This window comes from Mobula hypostoma, chromosome 26, assembly GCF_963921235.1.
Source record: "Mobula hypostoma chromosome 26, sMobHyp1.1, whole genome shotgun sequence".
Taxonomy (NCBI): domain Eukaryota; kingdom Metazoa; phylum Chordata; class Chondrichthyes; order Myliobatiformes; family Myliobatidae; genus Mobula; species Mobula hypostoma.
Window position 1 is genome coordinate 24,141,151 of NC_086122.1, and position 22,135 is coordinate 24,163,285.

General features: G+C 41.6%; 1 long non-coding RNA gene across 1 annotated transcript; it reads right to left on the minus strand.

Annotated features, from left to right (window-relative positions):
* Window positions 1–11,723: 11,723 nt before the first annotated feature.
* Window positions 11,724–18,526, minus strand: LOC134338045 (uncharacterized). The gene is made up of 4 exons (XR_010016124.1): window positions 18,308–18,526; window positions 15,435–15,548; window positions 12,510–12,556; window positions 11,724–11,850 (listed from the first exon to the last, which is right to left on the minus strand). It is a non-coding gene; the product is annotated as an uncharacterized LOC134338045 (long non-coding RNA).
* Between the last annotated feature and the right edge of the window lie 3,609 nt (window positions 18,527–22,135).

Below are 22,135 nucleotides of genomic sequence, written 5' to 3' on the forward strand. Positions count from 1 at the left end.
TTCCTGTGTTGCCATAGAAACGCAGCATTCATTGTCAAAGATCCTCACCACCCCAGCCACACTCTTTTCTCACTGCTGCCATCAGGTAGAAGGTACAAATGCCTCAGGACACACACCACCAGCTTCAAAAACAGTTACTACCCCTCAACCATCAAGCTTTTGAACAAAAGGGGACAACTACACTCATTTAAGGACTCTTTTATCTTGTGATATCCGCATTTGTCACAGCTTGTTGTCCATTGAGCCTGCTTATAGTTACTGTTCTACAGGTTTGCTAAGTTTGCCTAGAGAAAAAGAATCTCAGGGTTGTATGTATGTGATAATAAATTTTGATTTTGACATTGACTTTGTGAGACAGTATTCCTGAGTCTCCACCCAGGACTTGCATGACTGACAGTAGTGAAAACCAAGAGGAAGCTACTGACACGATGAAGGAAGCCCCGAACATCACCAGAGATGGAGGAGCTTCATTGCTGCCCGAAACGCCAACAGCGCAACGGACAGAAAATAAGTAAGTCACAGGCGATACATTCCAGTTTGCTTAGGTCTGCTTATCAACAGCGACTTCCACTCATAAAGCACGTCATCACAAGGCTTGGCACAGCGCTCCACATCTGTGAAATATTGGAAGCCAGTCTACCTTGGAGAAACCCAACTCAAAGAATTGTGCAACCCCTTCCTCAGCCTAGCTTCTACTGTTTTCTGCTAACTTATTATCCTGAGAATTGTTATCAATATGTTTAGAAAATAATCGCCTGTCATTCTTTAAAATAGGTGAACATGTCTCCTGAACTACCATGCAGTGGAATATCATTCAGCATTTATCCAATAAAACTATTGGCAGATTTTTATTTCTTTGAGAGTCACTGTATATTCCGTACACTTATCAGGCAAGATCTTCACTTTTATCATCTCTTTAGTTTATTGGCTGGGATTGAGTTTCAGGGAAAGGAACTTTATTTGTGAAGGTTGTAGAAAATGATCGAATTTATAGATTTTCATCTTTGCCTAGTTGTGTTTACGGAAGGGATTGATCCTGTGCTCAGAATATCACCTTGTCATCTGGCCCATCATTTGATGCAACTTGCACTGCTTTCTACAGCACAGAAAAGGTGGACCTATGGCCACAATATCTCCTGACACATTAGAAACATGGAAACATAGAAAATAGGTGCAGGAGTAGGCCATTCAGCCCTTTGAGCCTGCACCGCCATTCAGTATGATCATGGCTGATCATCCAACTCAGAACTCTGCACCAGCCTTCCCTCCATACCCCCTGATCCCTTTAGCCACAAGGGCCATATCTAACTCCCTCTTAAATATAGCCAATGAACTGGCCTCAACTGTTTCCTGTGGCAGAGAATTCCACAGATTCACCACTCTCTGTGTGAAGGAGTCTTTCCTCATCTTGGTCCAGGCGGCCAGGATCTCCAGACTCAACCTGATCTATTGGTACAATCTCCCGGGAAAAAAAAGAATGTCTTGTGATGGATGACACTGGTGGTCTGATACTGAGATACAAACGTGTGTCAGGATGGTTTAGTTAGGGGTGAGGCAAAACAAGAGTGCCGAACCTTTGGCTGTAAAGATTGTTGGCATTCTGCATGCAGTGCCACCCCTCAATTACTTAAGCCCCACCCATAATAAAATGATACATAATGATCACCTTTACTGCCAAGTGAAGCAGTGAACAATTTTTTTTTACAGCCTGAGAGCAGTGAGATGCTTTCACAGGAAACGTCTCACGCCAGCTTGGTGCCAGCTAGGTGGTTGCGAGAACACATAACATTGGATGATAAGTTTTGAAATCCTCACAGACCTGCTGTACACATCAGTATCTGGATAGTAAATGATTACAATAACAATACTATTTAGAAATAATGTCTTTGTAAAAGATTAATATTAATAATTTTTGAATGGGTGTTCTAAAATGTTTGATTTATTTAAATCCCTGTTATACCTTTAAACAATGAAGACACATAAATAAGCAACAGGACTCATCCTTTAAAAAAAAAGTCTATAATTATTGTTACTTCATTAATCAATGATAATCTGCTCGAAATTACCATGATTATCGGCAATTTTAGGCATACGTTCTCAAAAAGGTTCACCACCCCTGGAACAGGCAAGGACGGTATTTGAAGTATACTTCCAGCTTCATTATCCAATATCTGAGCTACTTTTTTTTGTACCACTGACTCAATACTTCCAGTGTCTTTAGCGAGTATCTTTTTCTCCGCCCTAGAGCTGTGCTTTAATTAAAATCAACACTCCCTTCCTACGTGGGACTTTATAGATCAGGTGCCTTCTCTTTCCTCTCTCTCACACCAATTTAAAGTACCGGAGTGTCCCAGGGCCATCCTAGTCACAGCCGTCCTCGGTCTGGCGTATTTGTCATCATTTACAATGATATAAAAATTCTTCTAGACTGTCCATTATTAGTGCACTTAAAGTAACATTGAATGCATAAGGATTGCCCTGGAATTTTTATAGTTAATAATAAATAGCCAAATTAGAGCTGGCAGGATGAAGAGGGATGGTTGATGCATACTAATGACATTACTCGCTGCTGTTTTAACAGAGACATTTAAAACATTTAAAATAAATGGGCACAGCCTGGTTTGTTGCAGTGAATTCAGGAAAAGAGCTGTTTTCTCTTCAGCCGATCAGCTGATTCTTCATTATCCGCCCTGACAGAATTTATTCTTTCTTAGGCCAATCTTTAGTTGCCATAGTTACTAAACGATAAAGGTGGAAAAGTCAAAACACTTTACGATGGGCCATAACCAATAATTGTCTCGGGAAACTGCTCTAAGAGAAGGTTTGTTAAAAGGTTTAACCCTGTATGTACTGAGTCATTGCTCTAGATTCTAATTTACTAAACAACCTTTCAACTTTTACAACCTTTAGTAAGCTATGTTTAAACAAAAAAAAAGAGTTATAAGCTATAACCCTGAGTCTGTGCATTGCTCCACCTTCTAAAAGTAATAGCAATCATATTTTTCTATTGGCTAAAAATACCTTCAAAGCAAATTGAAGAAAAACTTCCTAAATTACAGATCCGTCATTTCACATCTCCAGATCAGCTGCTGTCTGTCTTGTGAATGAGATTATTTCTTTTTCCCTTTTTATTGGCAAATTTATCGATAGCTGTCCTTGTTCGATTTTCTAATCTCACTGTTTACCTTTTGTAACACACTCAGAATTCTCAAGGAACTCAGCAGGTCGGGCAGCGTCTATGGAGAGGAATAAAGAGCTAATGTTTTTGGCCGAGACCCTGCATCAGGACAGGAGCAGAAGGGAGAAGAATCCAGAGTAAGAAGGTGGGGGGAGATGAAAGAGCACAAGCTGGAAGGCCTCTTCCCCTCTTCTTTTCCAGTCCTGGTGAAGGGTCTCAGCCTGAAACACTGACTTGTTTATTCCTCTCCGTAGATGCTGACTGATCTGCTGAGCTCATCCAGCATTTTGAGCTTTACTCTGGATTTCCAGCATCTGCTGCTTGATATGCTGTTCATGAACTTACAAGCCCAAGACAACAGCATAAACATCGCATATAAAATCCTCATATCCACCTGCAAATTGGTGCAGTTGGCTTTCGGTGAAACCATTCTTCCCCGTCATGTAATGAGGCCGTAGCTCAGGGTGCGAGTCAGTGCTATGAGGACAGAATATGAAGTGGGAGTGAGAGGGTGATCTTAGCAGCCCGCCCCCCCCCCCCATTTATTGCGGGATCCTCTGGGATTCCTTAGCTTCCCTGATTTTCTCCTTCCCTCAGATACCAAACTTCTGTGAATCCACCCCTATCCCCATTTCCCCTCGATTAGCTCACCACTCCCCACCTTGTGAATTTTACTCCCACGCTAAGCCGCAAGCCTTTTTCGAGATATTCCGATAAGGCCAGGGTGAAATTTCATGAATCCCAGGCTATGGGGACAGGGATGAAGCAGGTGAGGATGGGGGGTTGAGGGGGGAAGCTGGTAGGATCACCCCCTCACTCCCGCTTCATATTCTGTCCTTACGGCTCTGACTCGCACCCCGAGCTACAGCCTCATTACGTGACAGGGAAGAATGGTTTCACCGAAAGCTAACTGCGCCAATTAGCAAATGGATATGAGGATTTTATATGCGATGTTTATGTTGTTGTCTTGGGCTTGTAGGTTCATGAACAGCATATCAAGCAGAGCGCTCAAGCAGCAAAATTTTCATATTCACAACAACATCCAAGCTCTCTTTCTGTAGACGAGCGGTTATCATTCATTCAGACCTTCCATTTCGGCTTGATAAATGACACCCTGGGGGCTCCGGCCTGCATCAAGTGCTGCATATTACTTCTCAGTTAAGAGGGAGGTGATTGGGCTTAAATAGTTGTTCCAAAGGGCTCAGACATGATACTGCAGCCACAATGCTATTCAGATTGCAAATAACCAGGGATTAATTGAATGTCACCTACTACAGACATTCGTCAAGTGTAGCATAATTAGTGGGTAAATCAGTTAATAGCCAGTTCGTGGGCTAATATCATCAAAACGCAATGCCACTGTTTATGACAAGCCATTTCAAAAACATCATATTTAACCAAGAACTTAGTTTGTGCCCAATTTAACTATATCAAAAAAAATATATCTAGCAACATCTTTACCAGTTAATGAAAAATATTCTGATTTAAAATTCACCCTCCCAATATTATTAATGTGATCTAACAATCTTATAGAACAAGATAAAAATTTGGGGAGTGGAGGACTAAGACTACAGTCTCCGGCTCAGCACCACATCATAATGCACGAGCATTCATTAGTGACAATCACTTTCCTCAGAGAATGGTTGAAAATCTAACAGCAAGTCCAGATGAATATTGTAAATGTAAATTGTTATTGGTGCTGTTAAACCCACTCTGTGGACATATATAATCTGGGAGCTATGTTCATTTTATTTTTGTGCAACAGAAGGATTTCTCAAGATGGCAGCTAATCTGAAAAGAGCTACGTCTGAAAAGAGAAGGCAATGTCTTCATGAGACCTGATGGAGAGCCTTGCTTTGGGGCTTTTGACCGGCCAGTCAGGAACTCCACAATTCAAATCCGGCACCAAAAGAAAGATGTCAGGCAATTACTCGCACACTGCTTCCACTTCTCGTGGTGTCGGGGTTTCGTCAGCTGCAAAGAACTTTTCAAAGCTCGGGCCGTAATTCCTTCCCAGAACTATTTTGCCCCTATCAGGTTTCTGGTAAAAACTGTGATCCTTTGCTAAACTAAATCTAACAGCATAATTACATACAAACTTTTTTTAAAAAAATGTGGAGTAATCATATAATCCCTGTTGGTAAATTTAAAAGTTTTATTATAATTAATCAAAAACTAAAATGAACAAAACAGTTTAAAGTCAAAATATTCTTATAAAATAATTGTAATATTGAGATATTCATACTGATCAGCAAATCATAATTTTTTGATTAATACACAATGAAACATCAATGGGCATAGAAACATCAAGTTCGAATAACGGTGTTACAAAGGAAGAAAGGTGGATGACTTCAAGAAAAATTGATGACAAATTGATTGTGACTTTATCATTCATTAGTAAATCAATCAACTACACTTACAGAGATGGTAATTTAAATTCACTTGGACCCTGGCACACTCCCTATTCAAAGTAGAAATGGTAAATATTTGAAATAGAATATAAAGCATTTATTTTTACAATATGTCTTTGTACAAAGGAATGATGTACCATTTGAGCATCAGTGTTATTCATCAATAGCACAATGTGTCCTGCGGTTTAGCAGACACTTAATAATAGATAATTGCATTTTAACTGAAAGGAACTGGATTGTTTTCCTCAACAATTACTTCTATTTGATCTCAAAGAGTTATAAAGTACTGATCATTAGTGGCAGTATCAAGCTTTAGGCAATTTGTTAAGCTCAGGGAATTCTATTAGCATATAAATAGCCTGAAGTGACTTGCAAGGAGCCAGTATATTTTGATTGTTATTTTTTTGTTTCACACCATAGTCAGAATCCAATTAGCATTTTTGAATTTGTTTTTATATAGTGAAATGGTGCATCCTTTTTTCTCTCTCTTTATAATGCGGAATGTGCAGTGGAATATCAGGATTAAGCCGGTATCAGTTAGGGTTGACTGAGACTCAGAAGAGGGAACATTTCCACTGTTTTACAGGAATACTTGGCCTGTCATACAACTGGCTTTATGAAGGTGTTTCGACTGACACGTCTTTAACTTCTAGGATCGCAATTCTGCTGTCAGGATAGGGAAGCTAGTCTTAGCTAATTAACGACAGAGCACAGGCACAAGGTTGCCGCTGCCTTTGCACTCCAAACTAAACAGGAATTAATGTAAAAGCAACATTGCAAATCAAGCAAAATTCGGCTCAAGTGTCAGCCTCAAAGGACGATGTTGCAGTAAATGGACTTTATTAGATTTTCCATGCCACCAATGTAATTACCTTACATACTAGGTAAATATGATTAGTTCATTTATATATCCAGCTGGGAATTGAAAGTTTAAAAATAAAAGGAAATTGTTCCCATCTTCTGTTAGAGAACATTTTCTGCATCATTGTTCCCAATGCCTGCCAGGGCATATATCAGCAATTTGCACATCCATGGTCTATGATTTTCAGACCATTAATTTTATTAGTCATAAAATCATGAGCTGGGTGTGAAGAGAATATGCTCCTGGCACATACCATGAGCACCAGCAAGGAAAATCTCTGTGCTCTGCCCCATGAGGAGATTACCAAGGTTTACTTTCATCAGAAACACCACAGTGGAAGTCCAGCTACATTTATTTCCCCCAACTCATTTATCCTGCTTCCATCCTTACAGACTTCCCCAGTTTAGAATTTTGGGGAAAGTAACTGACTACGGAATATGCCCGTTGGCACAGATCTCAGTTCTCCTGACAACGGCAGAGTTACATGCAGCAAATATATTAGAATTTATCCCGAAACTCTAGGATTACCCCAAAGTTAAAGATTATTCTCCAAAACAGAAATAAGGGCCTTTTGAAATTCTGTATTATGTTAAATTTTTTGGCACTATTATTAATTAGAAGAATGTGTGTCGATAACTTCAAGCATGATGGGTATCAGGTGCTATGACGTTTGATCACCGTTTCAGCCACCGGAGTGTTATTTGCATTTAATAAAGACCGTTTGATCAGAGGAACTAATCTCACTTGTCACCTTGATGAACAACAATAAAAAAAGAATCTATGACCAGAACTAGGTAAGATGTTAATTCATTGGATGGTGGGTGGTGGAGGAAGCACCGTCTAGTACTTCATCCAATCGGAGATGAGAGCTTTACTGCTGATCTCACTTACAAATAACCTTGACTGCTTTTTGCCTTTTAAGAAAGACCTGCAAGTTTTTACTGAAACTTAGCCAAAGTTCAAAGTACTTTTAATATCAATGTATGTACATATTATACAAGCTTGAGATTTGTCCCCTTACAGGCAGCCACAAAACAAAGAAAAACGCAATAAAAAAGACTGTCAAACACTCAATGTGCAGAGAGAGAGAAAACAAATCGTGCCCACAATAAAAGTAAGTAAATAGCATTCAGAATGAAGGAAGTGCACAGGTATGGAGTCCACAGCAGCCTGAGCAGGCCACAGCTACAACCTCAGTTCAGCGCAGAGCCGAGTAACATCATGGAGCAACGAGCAGAACCAGCTTGACCCTTGCCTGTGGTATTTACACCCTGTCTTTTCAATCCACCTGGCCTGGCATTTAAATCCTCCAAATATTGATGGTAGAAAGTGGGATGGTTACTAGAAGCAAGTAAATCAGCGTTTCTCCCTTTAATTACGGGGCCCTTGCAAAGCTAGTCGTAAGCTGTCAGGGAGATGGCAAAAGAAAAGAGGATGTGCAACGAGACCTGGGTGTCATTATACACCAGTCATTGAAAGTGGGCATGCAGGTACAGCAGGCGGTGAAAAAGGCGAATGGTAAGCTGGCATTTATAGCGAGAGGATTTGAGTACAGGAGTAGGGAGGTACTACTGCAGTTGTACAAGGCCTTGGTGAGACCACACCTGGAGTATTGTGTGCAGTTTTGGTCCCCTAATCTGAGGAAAGACATTCTTGCCATAGAGGGAGTACAAAGAAGGTTCACCAGATTGATTCCTGGGATGGCAGGACTTTCATATGATCGACTAGGCTTATACTCGCTGGAATTTAGAAGATTGAGGGGGGATCGTATTGAAACGTATAAAAGTCTAAAGGGATTGGACAGGCTAGATGCAGGAAGATTGTTCCCGATGTTGAGGAAGTCCAGAACGAGGGGTCACAGATTAAGGATAAAGGGGAAGCCTTTTAGGACTGAGATGAGGAAAAACTTCTTCACACAGAGAGTGGTGAATCTGTGGAATTCTCTACCACAGGAAACAGCTGATGCCAGTTCATTGGCTATATTTAAGAGGGAGTTAGATATGGCCCTTGTGGCTAAAGGGATCAGGGGTATGGAGAGAAGGCAGGTACAGGGTTCTGAGTTGGATGATCAGCCATGATCATTCTGAATGGCGGTGCAGGCTCAAAGGGCTGAACGGCCTACTCCTGCACCTATTTACTATGTTTCTATGTTTCTATGCAGGGCTGGAGAAGGAGAGTTTCCTTCAGCAGTCCCTATCCCCTTTACCCTCTCTCACCGTATCTCTTTGCCTGCCCATCACCTCCCTCTGGTGCTCCTCCTCCCTTTTCTTTCTTCCATGGCCTTCTATTCCTACCTATCAGACTTCACCTCCCCCACCCCTTCAGCCTGTATCTCTGTCACCAACCAACTTCCCAGCTATTTACTTCATCCCTCCCACTCCCGGTTTCACCCATCAACTTGTGTTTCTCTCCCCACTTCCCCGCCTTTTAAATCTACTCCTCATCTTTTTTTCTCCAGCCCTGCCAAAGGGTCTGGGCCCAAAACATCGACTGTACTCTTTTCCATAGATGCTGCCTGGCCTGCTGAGTTCCTCCAGCATATTGTGTGTGTGTCTGTGTGTGTGTGTGTGTGTGTGTGTGTGTGTGTGTGTTGCTTGGATTTCCAGCATCCACAGATTCCCTCTTGTTAGTAGTAAGCTGTAATAGATTTAATGTGAGTTAACCGTTATCAAGAGTGTAAGTAGAAAATCCATGAGGTAAATGCCAGGGTTTTGTCCTGTGCCGGTACTGGGGCACCAGCCATAAACACTGAAGAAATGAAAGTTTAAACTTCCACCTAAGGTGATTTACTCTCCTTCTCAGGCTGTACATCACTCAATGTTTTAAGGATCTACGATTCTTTACAATATCAATATGTCGTTATTCCCTTGGCCAGAGTCTGGGACGCAGCAGCAAAGGTAGCAATTGCCATTGAAAAGAAACAAAAATGACTTGTTGTATGGATAGAAATGAGAAGGAACACCTCTCACTTCACAAGAAGTGACACAACAAATTGATGAAGGTAGAACGGTGGATATATGTATGGATTGTAGTAAGATGTCCGACAGGTTTGCCAGGGTAGGCGCATTCAGAAGGCCAAGAGGCATGGGATCCAGGGAGACTTGGCCGCGTGAATTTAATTGGCTTGTCCACAGAAGGCAAACGGTGGTCGGCGGAGCATATCCTGCCCGGAGATTAGATTAGATTAGATTCAACTTTATCGTCATTGTGCCGAGTACAGATACAAAGCCAATGAAATGCAATTAGCATCTGACCAGAAATGCAAAGAATACAAAATAACTGCGAATAAGAAGTAAGTGCTACAGCACAGAAATATAAAAGTACTGAGACAGTACAATATGGGTACAATACTGCTTAGCGCTGTGATGTGAGGTTCAGCAGTGTCACAGCCTCAGGGAAGGAGCTCTTACTGTGCCTGCTGGTGCAGGAGCGGAGGCGGAGGCTCCTGTAGCGCCTACCGGATGGGAGGAGAGTAAAAGGTCCATGGTTAGGGTGAGATGCATCCTTGATAATGCTTTTCACCCTGCCCAGGCAGCGTTTATGGTAGATGTTCTCAATGGTAGGCAGTTGGGTGCTGATAATCCGCTGGGCAGCTTTCACCACACGCTAGAGTGCTTTGCAGTCCGATATGGGACAATTGCCATACCACACTGAGATGCAGTTGGTGAGTCTGCTCTCAATGGTACAGGAGTAAAAGTCCGTCAGTATCCTGGGACAGAGGTGAGATTTCTTGATGCTCCGCAGGAAATAAAGGCACAGTTGCGCTTTTTTGATCAGGATGGAGGAGTTCAGGGACCAGGTGAGATCCTTGGAAATGTGGACACTAAGGAATTTGAAGCTTGATACACGCTCCACTACAGCTCCGTTGATGTAGGTGGGGACATGAGTGTGGCTCCTAGCATACCTGAAGTCCACAATGATCTCCTTGGTCTTCTGGGTGTGTTAAGGGCCAGGTTGTTGTCAGCACACCACGCGGCCAGGTGCTGGACCTCGTCCCTGTAGGCCGTCTCGTCGTCCCCACTGATCAGGCCAACCACCATGGTGTCATCTGCGAACTTGATTATGGAGTTACAACCACGTACAGGAATGCAGAGATTGATGACTAGTGGCATTCAGCAGGGATCTGTTCTGAGATCACGGCTCTTTGTGATTTTTATGTGACTTAGATGAGGATGTGCAAGGTTGACATGAGGGATAATGTAGAGGTTTATTGCAGGCAACAAAGCAGGGGTTCCCAACCTTTCTTATGCCATGGACCCCTACCGCGAACCGAGGAGTCTGTGGACCCCTGGGTTGGGAATCTCTGCTACAAGGACATTGACAGATGCAGACCTGGGCTGGGAAGGGGCAGATGGGGTTCAATCAGAAAAGTGTGCAAAGATACACATCAGATGGATGAACTTGAAGACACAGTACAGAGTTAATGGCAGGATGAGCAGTATGGAGCTTGGGATCCATACCTGTAGATCTCCCAAAGCTACCACGCAAGTTGATAGGGCGGTTAAGAAGGCATATTATGTGTTGGCCTTCATTAGTCAGAGACTGGGGTCAAGAGACACAGGGCAATGTTGCAAATCTGGTTTGGCTGCACTTGGAGTATTGTGTTTGGTTCTGGCCACCTCATTATAGGAAGGACGTGGAAGGCTTAGAGAGGGTGCGGAGCAGGTTTACCAGGATGCAGCTTGGAATAGAGGGCATGTCTTATGAGGGAAGGCTGAGTGAGCTGGGGTCTTTCTCTTTGGGAGGAAAACCAGAGATGACATGATAGAGGTGTCTCAGATGATAAGAAGCATTCATAGAGTGGACGTCCAGCACTTTCCCCCCACCCCCAGGGTAAAAATGGCTAATCCAAGATTGGAAGAAAATAAAGATGGGATATCAGAGGTAGTTCCCTGTCTCCCCCCCCCCACCACCGCCGACCGCCGCATACAGAGTACAGTGGGTGTTAGAGGTGTTGGTACAGGTATTTAAGATAGCACTCCTTTTTTTTTATCTCATCCATGTTCCCATGTGGGAAGGAAGTATTAGAATGTTCTTGGAGTAAGTGAAAAGGTCAGCAAAACAGTGTGGGCCAAAGGGCCTATACTGTGCTGTACTGTTCAATATTCTATGCTCTATGTCAGCCTTGCCTTCCTCTAAACACCCTCAAAGAAGAGCTGTTCATATGTAAGCAGAGGCTCCTGACATCCAAAGATCGGTGACAATGGTGCTACAGTTAAAAAAGAGTCAACATTACTAAATATATTGACCACATGACACTACGTAAAGACATGCGCTCTTTATTCTTTTGTATATATTATGAATAGAGTGTATTGTTGACATTTATAGAAAAACTTTTTAACATGCAAACTACCAGTTGCCACTCTAAATATTCACCGTGAGTATGTAGTCACAGTCCTCTGAAAAAGAGAGATCCAAAAGTTTAATCACGAGTCAAGAAATTTCTCAACCCAAAATAGCCAACCCTATAACTGGAGGCCATATTTCCTTCTCATTTATTCTGAAGCTAGTTTCTCTGTGTCTATCCCATCATTGTTTTTAAAAGGATGAGTCATCACCCCTCATTTTAAACTCCAGCGAATACAGGCCTTAAGTGCTTCTCGTAAGCCCCTCAACCCAAGAACAACTCCAGTAAGTTTATGAGACATTGTCTCAAATATACATGCATCCTTCTTCAGATCCGGAGACCCAAAATGCAAAGAGAACTCCACACGTGTATCACCAAGTCTTTGTACAATCGCAGCAAGATTTCAACTCTAGAGCAACGTACTAGCTTCCTACATTCCTCACTGTAATTGCATGTTAATTGTACATCTAGCATGTACTAATACACACAGGTTTTTTAAATTCACTGACATCTACTAGATTGTCACTTAAAGATATTCATTTAATTCTTCATAGCACTAAGCAGCCTGATTTTCCACAAGGGTTTTTTGCAGGTGCTGGAAATTTTGAGTGACATGCACAAAATGTTGGCAGGACTCAGTTCCCTCAGCATTTTGTGTGTTGCACACTTTCCCCACATTGTATTAGGCCCGCCAATCTCCTGAGCACTTACCTACTCGAATAACACTCTTGGAACAAACAAGTGCAGATGATGGAACTCTGAAACAAAAACAGAAAGAGTCAAGGATGTTTGTTCTGGTGAAGGGTGAATAACCTATGAAGTTAACTCTGTTTCTCCCTCCACGGATGCTGCCTTCTCTAATGCATCTTTCCACCATTTTGCTTTTTAAGTTTGTTTTTCTTTTAATTCCTGCTCACTTTCCTGCCCATCTTTGTTCATCACAGAACCTAAATACATAATTCTGCCCAAGTCATCAACAGAGATTCATTTACTCTACCTCTAAGGCCATTACCAAATTTTTCACCCACACTAACATGATAGTGGGGCCTTATTTTGTGGAGGAACCATTCTTGTGGTACCTTATCACAGTTCTTTTAAGAAGTCGAATGTATTAAAAACCATTAGCTTCCCCTTAACTCACTCTGTGATGGAGAGCACTCAGTAAACCTACGCTGTACAAATGAGCATTTACACACACACACACACACACACACACACACACACACGGCCTTGTCATTCTGCTGTCATTGTGCTGAGTGTGCGCACTTCAATATCTTCCCCCGGTAAATTCTAATAATGGGTCCTAAACCGAGTTGTTGCGCTCGTGTTGGCTTTATGGTTCCTTTCTCGCCATTCACGGTGGAATATTCCGTTTTGTTAGTGATAGGGATGTGTGAACGTGTATCTGTTGTCTGTACACTGCATTTAATGACAGTACTTCTGCTTATTTTGCAATATGATTGTAATTGCATTGTGGAGTGCATCATATTCTGATTCATATGCCGTATTAAGTTAACTCTGTGGGTAATTGAAGATGGTATGTCCTGGTGCCTAAAAACAGGGCACCTCGCTCTCTGGAGAGAGAGTGGGAAAATGGGAGAGTGGGAGGTTGGGAGAGTGGGAGAGTGGGATGGGTAGATAGATAGATAGATGCCAGGAGTTCACATTAAACATGTTTTGGTAGATACCTTTTTGTAAATATTAGCAACACACACAAAAAATGCTGGTGAACACAGCAGGCCAGGCAGCATCTATAGGAAGAGGTACAGTCGACATTTCAGGCCGGGACCCTTCGTCAGGACTAACTGAAAGAAGAGATAGTAAGAGATTTGAAAGTGGGAGGGAGAGGGGGAGATCTGAACTGATAGGAGAAGACAGGAGAGGGAGGGCCAAGAGCTGGGAAGTTGATTGGCAAAAGGGATACGAGGCTGGAGAAGGGAGAAGATTATGGGACGGGAGGCCCATAAGGGAGAAAGAAAGGGGGGGGGACCCAGAAGATGGGCAAGGAGTTATAGTGAGAGGGACAGAGGGAGAAAAAAAAAGGGGAAGGTTGGGGGTTGGGGAGATAAATAAATAAATAAATAAGGGATGGGGTACGAAGGGGAGGTGGGGCATTAACGGAAGTTAGAGAAGATGGCATGAACATTGACTTCTCTAACTTCCATTAATGCCCCACCTCCCCTTTGTACCCCATCTCTTATTTATTTATTTATATGTTATGAAAAAAATTTTTTCTCCCCCCCCCTTTTTTCTCCCTCGCCTGACGAAGGGTCTCGGCCTGAAACGTCAACTGTACCTCTTCCTATAGATGCCTGAACTTCCAGCATCTGCAGATTTCCTCATGTTTGCGTTTTTGTAAATATTGGCGGTTTTCTTTTGCTAATTTTTGTAAGTTTGATTTTTGATGCACTCTTACATGAAGGTGCTAAGTGACTCCAGCCATGTTTAACCTACATATCGTAACCCACTCCACAAGTTACATCCTCAACACATGCCATTAGATTTGTCAAACATGACTTCACTTTCAGAAAGTTAGGTTTATGACGTTCCAAGTGCCCTGTGACAACACCCTGACAAGTGATGTCAGGCCGAGTGATCTGTTATTCTTTTTTTTTTCCTTCTCTCTCCTTTTTTTGTAGAGTACTGTCAAAAACTGATTTTGCTAACCTCCAATCAGATCCTTCCTGAATATATGATCTTCCAGAATTCCCTGCTAGATTGTAAAATTCCAAAACGCAAGTCATTGAATCCTGAGAATCTATTGTATTTTAGGCCCTTTCATTTCCACAGGACTTACCCCTTGCAAACATTAGCGTTCTCTTTCTCATTAGATTCATGATCCCCCCCCCCCATACTTTTTGGTGTATTGAATTCATTGCGCCGTAGACTGTGAAGACAGATGGAGAATATTTGTTTAATATCTCAGCCAATTCCTTATTCCAAAAAATTACTTTTTTTGTTTCTGGTTCATTTGCTTTTGCAGCTTTCTTGTTTGTTGACACAGTTCCAATGGCTCTTTAATAAGGGCCAGGAATTCAGACCCAAAGCCTGGTTTATACTTCTGTGTCAACGCATCACCGTAAGGTCTGCGTCGCCGCAAACCCTATGCAAAGCCGACGCGGAACCCTACGCCGGAGCCTGCGTTGCTGCGACGGGCACCCCTCCCAAAATGTAACCACGCGTCGCAGCAACACAGACCGTAAGAACTGTGGTTGGTCTGCTTGGTAGCATCGCGTTTCCTCCTACGCTGCAATAGCTTCCCATTAGGCGACTGAAGGGCAGGGAAGGAACCCTGGCTGCAATGCTTTCCATAAAGCTTTACAGACCTCCAAAATTATGGAGGACACATTTCACTTTGACGAGAAAAGACGTTCACTTCTTGTTTACCCTGAGAAGACTACCATGACCATGAAGCCTTGCACGGGCAGGTGAGTGCGCGTGCGTGATGTGCGCGAATTGAGAGCGACGCAGACACACCAACACACAAGTATAAAGGCTCACAATGCGCGTAGGCCACTTGCGTAGGTTACGGCATCCAGTTAACGCAGAAGTATAAATCAGGTTTTAGCTACACATCTCCTTGGTATTCCAAGTGCCCAACAGGAGGGGGGAGTTGAGGACAAGGCAGGAACTTACGCGTTGCCACCCTTGTGCTGCACTGAGATTCCTCAATGAGTTTGACAGAGCTGTACTAACTTTCACAGACTTCAGACTTCCCAGCTCTCAGGCCACGGAACTTCAACTCTGTAGCTGCATTCAAATGAACAGGAGACATAGGTCATGACAAAAAGTTCACTTCAACTTTTTTATATAAATTTGCTTCCATTCTTTTTTGATGATTACTAAGAGTGATGTTGTGTCTTAACATCTTTAAGTTAATAATTAAATTTTTAAATGTGCATTTTTATAGTTTCCAAATCCCAAGTTGTTTTTGAATATTCACGAACGTAAAAATATTCAAAGAGGGTAACACTATTAGCAGCTAACGAGCCTGGGGCACGCCATCACTGGCTGTCAAAGCCCTTCTGTGGGTGTAGCTGGTTATCTGCCTGGGGTAGCACCAATTCTGCTCTCCCCTCGTCCATACAACCTTCACCTTTCAGGACCCGAGAGGCTTATTGCTAAAGTCCGCTTTCTACCACAGCTGCATGACCTCTCCAATGGGTCAGAGTTGTTGGTGATAAAATTTAAACTTTAAACAAATATTCTTTGCTGAGATTTTTGTTGTAAACATGAACCACTATCCAGTTTTTAAATGTAAATTTCAAGCAGCCATCAGTTTGAAGCTAAAGGCAGAGTTTTGAAAAGTGACCAGGAGAGCTGGCTCTCCAAACATTATGTCACTTAGCACATAAAACATGGCTTCAAATTGGAATATCTCTGTGCTCAGAGGGTCAGTGCTCACAGCATTAATTGTGGATGCTTGAGCTTTCTGTTGCCAGAAGCTTTTAAGACCATCTGTGCGAGATACTTTGTCCCAGCAAAGGTATCTGGAAAACATCACATGCAGATGACGTCATCTAGTAGAAAATAGTATAGCTACCAACAAAGTTTGGGGATTGTTAGGAATAACAAGCAGAAAGACAGGAAGATGTGTTTACAGAAAGAAGGGCCAGAATTCATTCCTCAAACTTCAGTTTCTGCGATTGATGACTCGTTCGTCTGCAACTCATTGCTATGTTCTTCTAGTTCGTAAAAATTGCACCTGTGTTTGGAAATCATTTTTAGTTTGTAAATCTTCTGTAGTACAGAAATCTTTTATAAATCAGAAATTCTCCAAAAGTGTTAAATGTGTATGAAGAGTTATTTACAAACATGTGTCATTAAAAATAAAGTAATTGTGTTTAAAACTACGTTATTCGATGGAAGTATCTCCTCCTTGGTAGGGAGAGGGAGATCCACCAATAAAGCTGGCGGCATTTGCAGCTAAACCTTACCTCAGAGACTAGATGGGGAAGTTTACACCACACGCTGCATCCGCAAAGCAAACAGCATTATGAAGGACCCCATGCACCCCTCATACAAACTCTTCTCCCTCCTGCCATCCGGAAAAAGGTACCAAAGCATTCAGGCTCTCACGACCAGACTATGTAACAGTTTCTTCCCCCAAGCCATCAGTCTCCTCAATACCCAGAGCCTGGCTTGACACCGACCTACTATACCCTCTACTGTGCCTGCTGTCTTGTTTATTATTTATTGTAGTGTCTGCACTGTTTTGTGCACTTTACGCAGTCCTGGATAGGTCTGTAGTCTAGTGTAGTTTTTGTGTTTTTTCTTACGTAGTTCAGTATAGTTTTTGTATTGTTTCATGTAGCACCATGGTCCTGGAAAAAGTTGTCTCATTTTTACTATGTTCTGTACCAGCAGTTATGGTTGAAATGACAATAAAAGTGATTTGACTTGACTTGATTTGAAACCGGTCCTTGAAGAGTAGGTAGATACAGTATAACCTCTCTATAGTGAGGGTACCTGTAGATATCTATATCAAAACTGGTTTGAAATCTTCTCTGTTTGGGACTTTGTGGCCAGAGAACCCAATACCATCACAGAACACAGCCCATTCCACAGCACTGGCTATCCAGCTGGGTTCAGCACAGTTCAGTTGGTGACTATCCTCGTGGAATGGCTCTCCATACTAAGCTAAACATCCTGCTGTGTACACCAGACCTTGTAACATACATTCAGCCTCTGAACTGTTCAATCCTACCTCAATTTGCACACTGCTAAATATCTGTGACGCCGTGTACTAACTTTATGCATAATTATTTATACTCTTTCAGTCGAACCTCGTTCAGTTTGCTGGTCCCTATATGTACAATAGCAGCTGGATCCACCATCTCCCTCGCCAGTTCTAAAAAGATTTCATTTCCTCACACCCTGCCAGGTCGTGCAACATTTAGAAACCCAGCAGAGGCTACAGACAACAACATCTAGACCGGGGTACCCTACCTTTTTTATGCCATTAACTGAGGGCTCTCTGGACCACAGGTTGGGAACCCCTGATCTAAACCAACCCTAAGCTGTCCCATCTATTCCTCCCCACCCCACCTCCACACGTTTTATACTGCCCACTATCACCTTACACTATTTCTACCACGCTCCCCTCATTTGATTAGCTTCAAAAGCATTGGTCAGATGACCTGTATTCCTTGTAGACTTTGAGGTCATTGTTATAGGCAGCAGGGATCCAGCATCTGTAGAGCAGGACAAAAATCAAATCACTGCTTTCTCTGACCCACCGGACACAATCCCCTGTCACTGACCATTAACCAAACATAAACCTCTACCGAACCCATGCCTCATGATCAGACTGTGCAGATTATCCTTCCCCTTGCCGATGCACCACAATATCCGCAGATCAGTATTTCTGAGCCAATGTTTCTCAACAAGCAGTTATATAAGACCAAGGTTAATATTCAAGAACTCACTACGGTTGAGTTAATCACAACTATTAATAGTTTATCAGCACAAATTGGGACCTGCTAAAACAAGCAGGGATTAAGACTCACCAATAGTTACATGCCAGCTTTTCAAAATTCCCCAATAAAAAATGCCCTTCTGTTTCCTTTCCATTGGTGGAAAAACTTTGCCGTGTTTACCAGTGCATACAGTTAATCACCTTCTGCTCATTCTTTGAGAAGATCATAATGATCAAACCAATAAAGGAACAGGCAACTTCAAAAGGGTAGTTTCTTCCCTGTTGCGTTCTGTGAAGGAAGGTACAGAAACCTAATGTCCCATACCACCAGACTGAAGAACAGCTAACTCCCTACAAATGCTGACCATTCTGATCACGTTGCATGAAACTGGACTTTGTTTTTCTTTGTTCTAATTGTCTTGCAATAATTAAACTCTTCCTGCTGTAGTATAATTACCTATGCACTAGGCAAATTCCTCTAGTTCACTCAGATCTGCAGTTGTTTGCTGCATGAATATTTAAATCTATGCTTCTATTTACATTTAAATTAAGTTTCTACTGCATAATAGGAGCAGATATACACAATATGGTAGAAATCTTTAAGCAGATTATTGGCATAGAAATCTTAACATTGAAATGAACAATATGATTTTAAGGCTTCAGTAAATTGCAATATAATGATTCAATAGGAATACCACAAGCTCATTTGATTGAGTGTCTTTGAATGAGCTCTACATTGACTGTCGCTTGTGGAATTTATTATTTTTAGCCTTTGGATTAATTTTACAATACAGCAAGGCCTAGTGACACAGCATTTATCACAGTTCAGTTAATAACAAGCTCAGATCTTCAGAACAAGCCCATGTAAAGTTACTATGTCATTTTAAGATCTCAGGCAAACAATAATCATCAGAGGTCAATGGACGTTCTCATGGAAGTTCCTGTCCTTAATTATGGGCACAAAATATTACTGACACAGACAGTGACTTTGGTTTGTTTCAAGATGTCTTAAGTTTTAGTGTTTAAGACCTGTAGGTCTACAAAATAAAAAAATCTAAGAGGTTCTATTTATATTATCAGACATTGGGATACATATTGTATATGTATATTTACACATGTACTTAAACTCATTTGAGTGTTTAAACATTATACACAGAGATGACATTAATGGTGTGAAAAACCAACACATTGTTCTAATGTATGCTGCTTATTAGCCTTGTCATTATTTTAAATTATAGCCACTTAGTGCTGAAATATTGAGGTCAGTGGCCTTCAACTACAGACCAAAAGACAATTTTTATTTGCAGTTTCAGCAGTTCATTTAAATATAGAATTTTTTTTATTATGTAATAGTTAATCTAATAGTTATTGCACTGGGAGAGTTAAGACCAACTGTGTTGCTCAGGTGAAGGAGGAGTAGAGGGCAGGAAATAATTGGACCAGAATATACAGTCTAATTTCAGACTAATTTTAAACCTTTTAATTTTGTCTTTGCTTTGTATGACACTGTGATTTCCTATGGTAATTAGCTAATCTTAAAGGAATACAAGTAGCAAATCAGTAGCGGATAACTTCAAGTACGCCACATTTCTCTCCGCCATTGGTAGTATCTATAGAAGGGTGGTGTCTCAAGAAAGCAACAGGTATCATCAAAAATACCCTCCATATGGACCGTGTCATCTTTTCATAGACACCTTCAGGCAGGTGGTACAGAAGCCTGAAGTCCCACACCACAAGGTTCAAGAACAGCTCTTTCCCTTCAAACATGGACCACTCTGATCACTTCAAAGTAAAATTTATTATCAGAGTCACCACATACAACCCTGAGATTATTTTTCCTGTGGGCATACTCAGCAAATCTATAGAATAGTAACTGTAAACAGGATCGATGAAAGAGCAAGAGCGGAGAAGACAACAATTTGCGCAAATGCAAAGGTAAATAAATAACAAGAGCGTGAAATGGCAAGATAAAGAGAACTTAAAGTGAGATATAGGCTGTGGGAACACCTCAATGATAGGGCAAGTGAGTGTAGTTATCCTCTTTGGTTCAAGAGCCTGATGGTCGAGGGGTAGTAACTGTTCTTAAACCTGGTTGTGCGAGTCCTAAGCGTTATGTACCTTCTACCTAATGGCAGCAACCGCTTTACCATAGATTACTTGCACTAAGATAGTTTTTTAAAATTTTGTTTTAATTGTTTTCTTGTAATAATGCTATCTTCCTGCGATGCTGTTGCAAGTCAGTTTATCGTTGCACCTGTTCATACATGTAATTGTGCATACGACGATAAGTTTGAAATTAAACAAACATTTAAATTTTAAGAATTAGCTGGAGGACAAAGCTAGCAACATTGAATTGGCCGGCTTCAAGTAAAAATGAGCAGATATATAAACATAAGAACATAAGAAACAGGAGCAGAAGTCAACCATCTGGCCCGTTGACCCTGCTCCACCATTCAATAAAATCATGGCTAATCTGACCATGGACTCGTCTCCACCTACCAGCCTTTTCCCCATAACCCTTAAATCCCCTACTATGCAAAAATCTGCCCAACCTTGTCTTAGTATATATTTACTGAGGTAATTAACTGCTTCATTGGGCAGTGAATTCCACAGATTCACCATTCTTTGGGAAAAACAGTTCCTCCTCATCTCTGTAAACAATTTCATGCATTATGATGTTGAAAGTTTTTTGTTCGGGTTTCTTGAAGCATCAGAACTTCAGGTTACAAAACTTGGTATCACTGTGTGACCACCAAAGGAAAAATGCATTTGCAGCAAAGTTTACAAATGTGGGTTCCAATTTAAATTTTGGTGCAGGAATTTTAAGATAATACAAACTTCTAAGACATGAAGTGCAAATGAACAAACATTTTTAATAATACTGTAGAGTTAATTTGCCCTGTGATAATGTCACGGGACAAAAGATTGTTTCAGGATCTACTCGAACAGGTTAATAGCCTTTATATTGTCCAATGTTGGGATATTGATCATTTTCAATGTACATTCACTTATGTTGAAGCACTCAGGGCAATGTAGTCTTCTGCTGATGAGCCAGTAAGACAGAATCATTATGTGGATGTGCTGCGGTGTATTAAGTTTTGTAAAAAACATTGGATGAAAGTCTGAGCAATTCCAAGTTGCTCTTTAACTCTTTGTGGGCCCGCAGCACGTAAGGTGTCTGCACGAGTTAAACAGTGCAGGTTTCTTAAATGTTTGCTGACAGCAGCTGGATTCCTTCTGGCCTCAAGCCCAGTGACATGAGAACAAAAGATCAAAGAGTTAGTCTATCTCTGAGTGTCTCGCTCTGCTTGTGGATTGAACCCCTATTTATCGAGGCACCTTCTGCTCAGCTCTTGGGACCAGCTAGACTGAGGAATTATGATTGATCAGTGCCTCGACGGACACAGGGTGATTTCATGAGTCAGAATCTGGAATTCCCCAACAACAGTGACAATCAAGGCCCCCAAGGACAGCAACAATCAATTGAAGATTAAGAATCTTGAGTCCTGAAATCCTTGTAACTTACTACGTAGTATTTAGAGTGATTTATTTGTGCTTTCTGTTTTATGATAAGGTTTAAACTAGTTTGTTGTGCTTGTATGCTTATTACCATATCCCCTGGACACTCGAATTGTTTGGGTCTGATCAACCCAGCCCATTGCATTAGGGAGCACAACTGCATTCTTCGAAGATCCAGCTATCATTCCTTCACCCTTCGTTCATTTATTTGCAGATTTCCTGAAAAGTGGCCAGAGAAGCAGAGCTGCAGAGCCAAAAATGACATATTTTAGCTAAAATGTCAAACAGAGACCTCGCATGCATTGTTCAAGTGGCAAATGACATAACTGAAGGGAAACCCTCGGAACTCCTTCCAAGCAATTAACTGTGATGGATATTCACTTTCCAGGGCCCGAGAGGC